A 12211-nucleotide genomic window follows, 5' to 3' on the forward strand; every position below is an offset into this window, starting at 1 on the left:
AAAAATCCAATAAAATTGGAAAGGAAGTAAAACAGTCACTGCTTGCAGATTACATGATACTATAGAGAATCCTAAAGATGCTACCAGAAAACTACTAGAGCTAATCAATGGATTTGGTAGAGTAGCAGGATACAAAATTAATGCACAGAAATCTCTTGCATTCCTATACACTAATGATGAAAAATTTGAAAGAGAAATTAAGGAAACACTCCCATTCACCACCACAACAGAAAAAATAAAATACTTAGAAATAAACCTACCTAAGGAAACAAAAAACCTGTATGCAGAAAACTATCACACTGATGAAAGACATTAAAGACAATAAAAACAGATGGATAGATATACCATGTTCTTGGATTGGAAAAATCCACATTGGGAAAATGATATACTACCCAAAGCAATCTACAGATTCAATGCAATCCCTATCAAACTACCACTGGCATTTTTCACAGAACTAGAACAAAATATTTAACAATTTGTATGAAAACACAAAAGACCCCAAACAGCCAAAGCAGTCTTGAGGGAAGAAAAACGGAGCTGGAGGAATCAGGCTTCCCAACTTCAGACTATACTACAAACTTACAGTAATCAAGACAGTATGGTACTGACACAAAAACAAAATATAGATCAATGGAACAGGTTAGAAAGCCCCAAAGATAAACCCACACACATATGGTCACCTTTGATAAAGGAGGCAAGAGTATACAATGAAGAAAAGACAGCCTCTTCAATAAGTGGTGCTGGGAAAACTGGACAGCTACATGTAAAAGAATGAAACTAGAACTCTTCCCAACACCATATACAAAAATAACCTCAAAATGGATTAAAGACCTAAATGTAAGGCCAAACACTCTAAAACTCTTAGAGGAAAACATAGGCAGAACACTCTATGACATCAATCACAGGAAGATCCTTTTTGACCCACCTCCTAGAGAAATGGAAATAAAAACAAAAATAAACAAATGGGACCTAATGAAACTTAAAAGCTTTTGCACAGCAAAGGAAACCATAAACAAGACGAAAATACAACCCTCAGAATGGGAGAGAATATTTGCAAACGAAGCAACTGACAAAGGATTAATCTCCAAAATTTACAAGCAGCTCAGTATCAAAAAACAAACAACCCAATCCAAAAATGGGCAGAAGACCTAAATAGACATTTCTCCAAAGAAGATATACAAATTGCCAAGAAACACATGAAAAGATGCTCAAAATCACTAATCATTAGAGAAATGTGAATCAAAACAATGAGGTATCACCTCACACAGGTCAGAATGGCCATCATGAAAAAATCTACAAACAATAAATGCTCGAGAGGATGTGGAGAAAAGGGAAACCTCTTGCACTGTTGGTGGGAATGTAAACTGATACAGCCACTATGGAGAACAGTATGGAGGTTCCTTAAAAAACTAAAAATAGAACTACCATACAACCTAGCAATCCCACTACTGGGCATATACCCTGAGAAAACCATAATTCAAAAAGAGTCATGTACTACAATGTTCATAGCAGCACTATTTACAATAACCAGGACTTGGAAGCAACCTAAGTGTCCACTGACAGATGAACGGATAAAGAAGATGTGGCGCATATATACGATGGAATATTACTCAGCCATAAAAAGAAATGAAATTGAGTTATTTGTAGTGAGGTGGATGGATCGAGAGTCTGTCATACAGAGTGAAGTAAATCAGAAAGACAAAACCAAATACTGTATGCTAACACATATATATGGAATCAAAAAAAAAAAAAAAAGGTCCTGATGAACCTAGGCGCTGGACAGGAGTAAAGACAAAGATATGGAGAATGGACTTGAGTACACGGGGAGGGGGAAGGGTAAGCTGGGATGAAGTGAGAGAGTAACACTGACATATATACACTACCAAATGTAAAACAGATAGCTAGAGGGAAGCAGCTGCTTGGAACAGGGAGATCAGGTGGGTGCCTTCCAACCACTTAGAGGACTGGGATAAGGAGGGTGGGATGGAGATGCAAGAGGGAGGGGATATGGGCATATACATATGCATATAGCTGATTCACTTAGTTATACAGCAGAAACACAACACTGTAAAGCAATTATACTCCAATAAAGATGTTAAAAAAAAAAACACCACGAGATACCACTTTGCACGTTTCAGGATGGCTATAATCAAAAAACAAACAAAAAAAAGAAAGTGTTGGCACAGATGTGGGAAAATCGAAATCCCTGTACATTGCTGATGGGAATGTAAAATGGTGCAGCTACTGTGAAAAACAGTACAGCAATCAAAAAAAAAGCAATTTCTCAAAATATTAAACACAGAACTACCATATGATCCAGCGATTCCACTTTGGGGTATATATGCAAAAGAATCAAAAGTAGGGACACAAACAGATATTTGCACACTAATGTTCACAGCAGGACCATTCACAGTAAGTGAAAGCAACCCAAAGAGTGGATGCAACCCAAGTGTCCACGAACATATGAATGGATAAACAAACTATAATATACACCTACAATGAAATATTATTCAGCCTTAAAAAGCAAATTTTGGTACATGCTATAACATGGAAGAACCCTGAAGACATTCTAAGTGAATTAAGTCTATCACTTAAGGTCAAATATTGTGTTTCCACCCTAGTGGAAATTCATAAGGAAAGAAAGTAAAGTAGTGGTTGTCAGGGGCTGGGAGGAGGGGAAATGGGGAGTTACTGTTTACCAGGAAGGGAGTTTCAATATGGGAAGATGAAAAAAGTTCTGAAAATGGATGGTGGTGATGGCTGCACAAATGTGAACGCACTTAACGTCACAAAACTGTATATTTAAAAATTATTAAAACGGTAAATTTTATGTACATTTCATCACTTTAAAAACATAAAAGTAAAAAGAAGGGATGAAAAATTTGCTATATTTTACTGGAATTAATTCAGTATTAATTTGAAGTATACTGTAATAAGATTCATTTTTTAATTGCTAGAGCAACCATTAATAATATAACTCAGAAAATATGATTAAGAAATCAAAGCAATTAAAGGAATAACGGGTAAACAAAAAACATGTGAGGTGTAGAAAAGCAATAGCAAAATAGGTAATGTAAATCCAACCACATCAGTAATCACATTATATGTGAACGGACTGAACAGTCCAATCAAAATGCAGGAATTATCAGACTGGATTTTTGAAACAATAGCAAAAAAGCAAGATCTAAGTATGTGATACCTATACAAGACACAGTTCAGACTGAAGGACATAAGCAGTTTGAAAGTAAAAGGGTGGAAAAAGATATGTCACACAAGTGGTAATATTAAGAGAACTGTAGTGGCAATGTTAAGGCAAAACAAAATACACTTCAAGAAAGGGAACATTAGTAGAGAGAAGGAATTTCATAATGATAAATCAGTTAATACAAAGGGAAGATAAAACAATTATAAATGTATACAAATCTAACAACACAGCCCAAAAACACATGAAGCAAAAACTGACAGAACTCAAAGAAGAAACCGGCAATTCAACAACAGAGCTGGAGCCTTCAATCTTCACTTTCAATAACTGACAGAACTAGACTTAACATTAGCAAGGCTACAGAACACTTAACAACCATGTCAACCAATTTAACCTAATATTTAGAGAACACTCTGCCAACAGCAGAACACATTCTTTACAAGTGCACACTGAACATTCACTTACACAAACCATATGTTAACCCATAAAACAAGTCTTAATATCCTTAAAAGAATAAAATCACCCAAAATATATATTCCCCAACCACAATGGAATTACGTTAGAAATCAATAACAGAAAGAATTTGGGAAATCCTCAAATATGTAGAAATTAAACCACAACACTTCTAAATAATCCATGATTCACAGAAATTGGTTAAATTTTTAAAACTGAACTAAATGAAAACAAAATTGGAACGTATCAAAGTTATGATGGGGCAGGCGATGAATGGGCAGAACACAGAATTTTTAGGGAGGGAAAAATACTCTGTATGATATTACAACGATGGATATGTCATCAGACATCTGTCCAACCAAAATGAACACACATACCAAGAGTAAACTCTTAGGTAAACTATGAACTTTGGGTAAGCACGATGTGTCACTGTAGGTTTATCCTTGGTTTAAAAAAAAATGTACCATTCTGATAACTGATGTTGATAATGGGGGAGGCTGTGCATGTGTAAAGAGGGGGGATATGGGAAATCTATGTACCTTCCTCTCAATTTTACTGTAAACCTGAAACTGCTCAAAAACAAGAAAAAAGTTATGGAATACAGCTAATAAAGTACTTAGAAAAAACTTAAGAGCTTAAAATGCCTATTTTAAAAAAAGAAATGCCTCTAATTAATAACCTGTTTTCAACCTAGCAAAATTTACTTTACTTTTTTGTGTGTGTGTGTGTGTGTGGTACGCGGGCCTCTCAGTCTTGTGGCCTCTCCCGTTGTGGAGCACAGGCTCCGGACGCGCAGGCTCAGTGGCCATGGCTCACGGGCCTAGCCGCTCTGCGGCATGTGGGATCTTCCCGGTCCGGGGCACGAACACGTGTCCCCTGCATCGGCAGGTGGACTCTCAACCACTGCGCCACCAGGGAAGCCCTACTTTACTTTTAATTTGCTTTATACAATTAAACCCAAAGCAAGCTGAAGAAAATAATTTTTTAAGAAAATTCAATGCAGAAATCAATAAAATAGAAAACAAAATTAATAGACTAAGATCAGTAAATCCAAACGCTGGTTCTCTGTAAAGATCTAAAAAATTGATAAAATTTTAGCTAGACTGATGTGGGGAGTCCCTTGTGATTCCGTATCAATTTTAGAGTGATTTTCGTATTTCTGCAAAAAAACACTGTTGGGATTGCACTGAATCTGTAGACTGCTTTGTGTACTACTGGCATCTTAACAATATTGTTTTCCAACCTGTAAAGATGAGACGTCTTTCCACTTATTTCCATCTTCTTTCTTTCAGCAATGTTTTGTAGTTGTTCGACTATGTCTTTCGCCTCCTTAGTTAAGTTTAATCCTAAGTATTTTACTCTTTTTTTCCCAACAACCATTTTTTAAATTAACCATTTTTAGTTAACTGACAATGTTGTGTTAGCTTCAGGTATACAGAAAAGTGACTCAGTTATATCAGATACACACACACACTTTTTTTTCAGATTCTTTTCCATTATAGGTTATTACAAGACACTGAATATAGTTCCCTTTGCTACAGAGTAGATCCTTGTTTTTTATCTACTTTATACATAGTAGTGTGTATATGTTAACCTCAAACTCTCCCCACAGCCTGTATTTTATTCTTTTTGATGTTACTGTAAATGGAACTTTTTTCTTAATTTCATTTCTGGATGCTCATAGTTTTTGTATAAAAATGCAACCGAATTTTGCGTCTTGATTTTATGTCCTGTAATTTTGCTGAATTTATTAGTTCTAACTACAAAAAAAACTAGTGAAGTAAACAAGCTTTGGCAAGGTTGCTGAACAATATACAAAAATCAATTTTATATCTATATACCAGTAACAATCTGAAAATGAAATTACATTCAAAACAGCATCATAAAAGATAAATAAGATACTTAGAAATAAGTTTAACAAAAGTGAGAGACCTGTACACTGAAAACAAAAAAATACTGTCAACAGAAACTTTGGTTTTGTTTATTTTATACTGAAGTATAGTCGATTAACAACAGAAACTTTTTACAGTCTAAATAAAAGGAGAAACACTCATGTTTATGTGTGTCTGATTTAGTGCCATTTCCTGAAAATACCAGCAAGGTTTTTTTTTTTCTTTTTTCTTTTTGGTAGAAATTGACAAGATGATCTTAAAAATTGATATAGAAATGCAAAGGATCTAGAATAGCAAAATAATTTTGAAATCAAAAAGTAGGAGTTTCACCACCTTGCCATAAAAGCTATAGTGTGATGTCTGCCTGATGATAGACATATTGATTAACAGAACAGAATAGAAAATACAGAAATAAACCCTTACATTTATGGTCAACTGATTTTTGACAAAGGTGCCAGTGCAATTCAATAGTGAAAAGAGTCTTTCCAACAAATAATGCTAAAACAACTGGATCTATATGTAAAAAACAAACCGAACTTAGACCTTTACCTCAAACCATGCATAAAAATCAACTCAAAACATGTGACAGACCTATGTATAAGAGTTCAGATGATAAAACTTACAAAAGAAAATACAGAACATGTCTGTGACCTTGGACCAGCCAAAGGTTCCTTAGATAAGACCCAAAAAGCATGATTCATAAAAGAAAGAAATGATAATCCAGACTTCATCAAAACTAAACTTTTGTTCTTCAGAAGGTCACATTAAGAAACTGAAAAGACAAACCAAAGACTGATAAAATATATGCAAGTCATATATCTGATAAAGAATTTGTATCTAGAATATATAAAGAACTCTTACAACTCAATGAGACAAACACTCCAATTTTAAAAAAAAAGGGGGCAAAGGATTTGAATAGATATTTCACCAAATAAGGTACACAAATGGCTAATAAGCACATGAAAAGATGTTAAACATGTTTAGTCATTAGGAATATACAAATTAAAGCTACAATGAGATACCACTAAAAACCCACTAAATGGCTATAATAAAGAAGATTGACAGAAGCTTGACAACAAGTGTTAACAGGATGTGGAGAAACAGAAACCTTCATACACTGCTGGTGCGGATGCAAAATGTGACAGCTACTTTGAACATTTTGGCAGTTTCCTAAAAAGCTAAAAACAAACTTACCATACTACCTAGCACTTCCATTCTTAGGTATCTCCCCAAGAGAAATGATAATATATAATCTCACACACAAAAAAGTATACACAGATGTCTACAGTAGCATTATTCATAACGGTCCGAAATTAGAAACAATCGAAATACCCATCAACTGGTGAATGGACTAAAAAAAATATATGGTATATCCATATAATGGAATAATATTCAGCAATAAAAAGGAGTACCGCCAAATCCAAAGGGACAAAAAGCCAGCCAATGATTTCCTGGGGCCGGAGTGGGAGCAGAGGTTGACTGCAAATGGGCATAATACTTTTGAGGTTGCTATCAATGTTCTAAAACTAGACTGTAATGATGACTTCACAATGCTATTAATTTACTAAAAATCACTATACACTTACAATAGATGTATTTTATACACCTCAATAAAGCTGTTTGAAAATTAAACCACAGCAAATTCTCCTGTATATTTACTAATATCCAAAATTTCGTATGTAAATTTAGGTATGATTTATGATTGAAATAAGGCAATCACTTGGGGAGACAGGTTTGTGATAGCAACTCAAAGCAAAGCAATTATAATGAACTTAAAAGAAAAGTAAGATACCTTGATTCCAAACAATTGATGTTTGCTGGTCAGTTTTTTAAAAAAAGAAGAAAATTAAGCAATTGTCTCACTCTGTAGCAAGTCTGAATTCTAGAACATTTTTAAATGCTTAAATTGTAAATTTATCTTTTCTAACCTGAAACTGAATAAATGCTTTATTTAGCAGTAAATAGAATGCTTTAAGGCAATATTTTCTATACTATTTTAGGTAACATATAAACTCTGTATTAAATATTTAATCATATGTGAGAAAATAATTTTTTTCAATTCTTCAATCCTTTTGATTTAGGTACGGAGGAAATCTGCATGAGGGGCCAGTTTACTTCTAAATACCTCTCATGTAATCTGCAAACTGCCCTTTTAAAGAAAAAGGTAACAGCCTTTGGCAGGAAACTAGATTTTCATAACATTCTTTTCATTGTATTCCCTCATGCAGTAACCCTCTATTCATACAAGTGGTGATAGTTTTCCATTTGTAATAAAGATATAAATTTATTTTGAAAGAGAACTTCAAGTCTAAAAGTTAGACTGGATAGGTACTATGAGGACAGGGCAAAAATCATGAGTGAGGTATGTTAAGAACCTAAATTCAGAGAACTTTGATTCCCATGTTGTAAAGCACACAGTCCGCAGTAAACTCAGAATGAATGTTCATGAGTAAAATGGATCACTTCGATAATTCACAAGCACCTGAAGATAAGCAAAATGTCTTTAATGTTCTTATTCTGCTTCTTTTGTGTGTGTGACCTTCTTTTTCCATAGATCACATCAATATAAACACATACTAGGAACCAGGATTTCAACTAGCTGTAATACTACACAGTAGTTTAAGTTTTGGCAAATAGCAGATTATCTAATAATTAAAGAAGGACGCTTTATCACGTACCACTTTTTCCCACAGCTTTAATGAGATATGACTGAGATATAACACTGTATAAGATGTACATGTTGATTTGATACACTTATATATTGCAAAATGATTACCACCATAGTCTTAGCTAACACTTGCATCATGTCACATAATTACCATTGCTTTTTTGTCGTGAACACATTGAAAATCTACTCTCATCTAAGCAACTTTCAAGTATATAATACAGTATTATCAACTATAATCACCATGCTGTACATGAATTTACTCATCTTACAGCTGGAAGTCTATGCTCTTGGACCAACATCTCCTTTTTTCCACCCTTCCCAGCCCCTCGTATCCACCATTCTAGAATGTTTCTATGCATTCAGCTTTTTCAGATTCCATATATGTAAATGATATCATACATGAATTGTCTCTGACTTATTCCACTTAGCATAATGCCCTCAAGGTCCTGCCATGTCACCGCAAATGGTTTAAGATGTCCTTCCTTCTCATGGCTGAATAATATTCCACTGTGTATATGTACCACTTCTCCTTTATCCATTCATGCATTGACAGATACTTAGGTTACTTCCACATCTTGGCTATTGTGAATAACATGTACCACTTTTCTAATATAATTTGGACTGTGTGTAATAAAAAAGTATTTAATTCACCTTCACTTATATAACCCTCCCTAATCAAATTTTTCTGATTTTAAGTTGTAATTTAGTATTACCACATTTTTTAAGTTATATGTCAACATTTAAAAATCTTCCAATTATTAAAACTTGAAAAAATTCTGTGCTACGCACAGGACAGATACCCTAAATTCATTAATTTATTTTAAATACTTATTAAGCATGTGCTTTGTGCAAAGTGTTATGGATAATACAAAATAAGATCACTTCTAAAATAACACAATGTTGTAACTCAATTACACTTCAATTAAATAAATAAGACCACTTCTGCACTCCAGAAACTTACAATCTAGTTGGAGAAATAAAGCATGTGTGCAAAACTACAGTACAAACAGTAGTTCATCAAAAAAACGAACACTTCTAATTACAGTAAATAAAGAATGACTCAGAGCAGGATTTCAACAGTAGCTAAAGTTTGAATAATATTCTGATAGGCAGAGATGGGGCAAGAGAGCATTCCAAGTGGGGAGTGTCTCTGTTATCAAACTAAGGAGTTTGAACTTCATTCTTTAACCAACAGTGAACCCTAAATGACTTCCAACCAGTGAGTTTATAAGGAAGGCTCTTTGGAGGCATTAACAGAATAGGGTTTAAAAGGTGAGAAATGGGAGAGCTGGAAAAATACAAGTACCATCCAAATTAAGTTACTTTCCTAAGGTCACACATTTAACCATACACCTGATTCTTTGAACGTCTATCTCATTGTTTTCCATTATTAGTATACAGCAACAAGAGGATAAGTTTCTATTCAGGGTTACTCAAAGACAATTTATTTCATAAGGCCAGTAATTATTTATCTATTTCAGCTTTTTATTAGTAGTGATAACTCACAAAATTTTCATTTATATTAACACACTAATATCTTTGGATAGAATGTTTTTTTCATACAATGTGCCTCTTAATCCCTTTCATATACTGCCTATTTATACTACCTTTTTCACAGGAGGTGTTCATGTATTTGAAATAATCAATGACCTGAAAACTGAGATAAGACTAATTTAGAATTAGAGCATTCTAAGGTATCATTTTGTGGTTCACATATGTAGACTTTTTGTACTCACAGTTAAGCAGTATATTAAAGGAATAATTCTAGGCTCTCTGATACAATACAAAACACAATTCATCTCACACAACACACATGTCAATCATAAATCATAATGTGCTTTAAACAGCAGCTTCATCCTCAAAGCTGAAACTAGTCTTTTTACAATACCCTTGGCAGAAATACATCATCAACTGCTCCATCAAGTAAGTCCCACCTCTAGCATCCCAATCTAACATACATACCAAACCTTTTTTGGGTTCCAAAATATATGGATGATCCCTGTTGTAAGCTCAAGTAGTTTTTAAAACTCCTAAGTAGAATCACAAAGTAGAGAAAGCAATTTACATCAACATGTTACAATGAAAACAAGTCACATCCTCACACTAAAAATGAAATCAAAAAGCAAAGTGAGTATCTACAGAAACTCTTTTGTTTATTAACACATCTGAAAAGCACTATACTACATTTCTCAAACTTGGAGTCAGGAAAGAATTTTGAAGAGATACGATTCTGTAACACTGGGATTCCAAATAGCTACTTAGAGTTTATAATAGTAGCTGTAAGAGGTATTGATACATATAAGCTCACTAGAAGACCAATAAAATGTACCCAAGTTATCCTTAGAGATTTTATTTTAATGTTTCCATTGTCTCATGTCTAATCAACATTTTCCAGACAGCAATTCTTTTAGACATTAAAAAACAAAAAACAGCTAGACTATCAAATGCGCGATCCTCCCACAAGGCTAGTTTTTTTCTTTTTAAAAATGCATTCCTCCTAAGTGAGTTTAACTTACTAAGAGAGCCCTAACAAAATTTCAAGTAAGCCAATCGTGTTATATCCTCTCATCTCTTTGAGCATGTTTCTCCCTGTCTCCAAATGCCCTCAAGCTGCTTTTAACACCTCAAACTCCATAAAACCCTTCTTCAGATCTTCAAAATTCACTTTATTCTGTAAAATTACTTGCATATACAATGTCTCCAAAATCAAAGCTTTCATGTTCTCACGCAAACATTTTAAACCAATTCACTCTAAATTATATAGAAATAACTGATAGCTACTCAATTTAGCTAGAGGTGTTTTCACTTCTAAAAGAAGTCTGTTGACCTAAATTATGTAAGTTAAAATAAATTTAAGTTTAGAAATTAAAAAATCAAAATAGAAACTGGGGTCTGGCACCTGTTCCCCCATTCACCCAGTTATAGACCTTAAATTCACCTGGTCCAATACTTGATCTTTAAAGTGACAGTGATGCCAGAGATCAAAGTTAACCATTCGTAAACCTACAGTACCATGGAGCCTCCTCTAAGGTTTTCCTGCATCTCATTTCACATACTTCTGAGCCCACAGATTCTGTACAAACTAACTTTTTGCACAGTGGATCTTAATGGTAGTGGCCCCAGCACTTCTGTAGGAAGTAGCTATCTGTGTGCACGGTAGGAATCTGAAGGAAAGAAGTATGAGTAGTTTTACATTCCAGGACTGCCTTTGATTTACTTAGTATCTAAGTCCAAAAGCAAAAAAAAACTGATATTCTTAATAGTCACAATATCCCTGTCAAGGTGCATTTTTGTTTCTTCTACAGAGGAATAGTAGCCTACAGGCTTCTGGTCTCTTCCTCCTACAAATTAAGTTTAGTTCCGCCTAAAATTAAGTCAGGTCTGCCCTTTATAGAGATAAGGAAAGTTAAATTTTAGGCTTTACAAACAATTTGTTAAATTAGAGTGAAATTATGTACTAAATTCAGAAGGCAATTTAAAATTCAAGTTCTAATTATTTTTTTCTTTGTATGCTTTAAGTATAATAGTTATATACAACCAAATAAAATATTATTCAATTGGCATACACGCTGTAAATGAATTAGTATCTCATTTAAGAACCAAATGATATGCAATACATATATTCAAAAAATGCCATCAAGCACCAGACAGAAGAGTCACACTGTTGTATTATAACAGCCTATTTTGTTCTGATATATAAAAATTAAATCAGCTAAAACTTAATGGCAAATAGTCTGATTTAAACACTAACTATGATAGTCATATAAAAGAGATACCAGAAATATCTAAATCTCATCATCACTTTTACCAGGGCTGTGTGTGAGGGTAGTCAAGGGCCTCACAGGCATTCAAATGGTCAGATACACAGATGTGACAGTTTTAGCTAATTTAACTAAAGCCAGTATTTCACACAGATCTAACAAAGCTAAGGTCACGACCTATTTCCACTTGGTAAAATTAGCTTTGAAAAGAGAACGACTTTACTCTGACATCGAT

General features: G+C 34.0%; 1 protein-coding gene across 3 annotated transcripts in view; it reads right to left on the reverse strand.

Moving 5' to 3' along the window:
• The window catches only part of RIC1 (RIC1 homolog, RAB6A GEF complex partner 1), a 136573-nt gene that overhangs the window by 123106 nt on the left and 1256 nt on the right, over window positions 1-12211 (reverse strand). The window lies entirely within an intron of this gene.

Source organism: Orcinus orca, chromosome 6 (genome assembly GCF_937001465.1).
Source record: "Orcinus orca chromosome 6, mOrcOrc1.1, whole genome shotgun sequence".
NCBI classification, from domain to species: Eukaryota; Metazoa; Chordata; class Mammalia; order Artiodactyla; family Delphinidae; genus Orcinus; species Orcinus orca.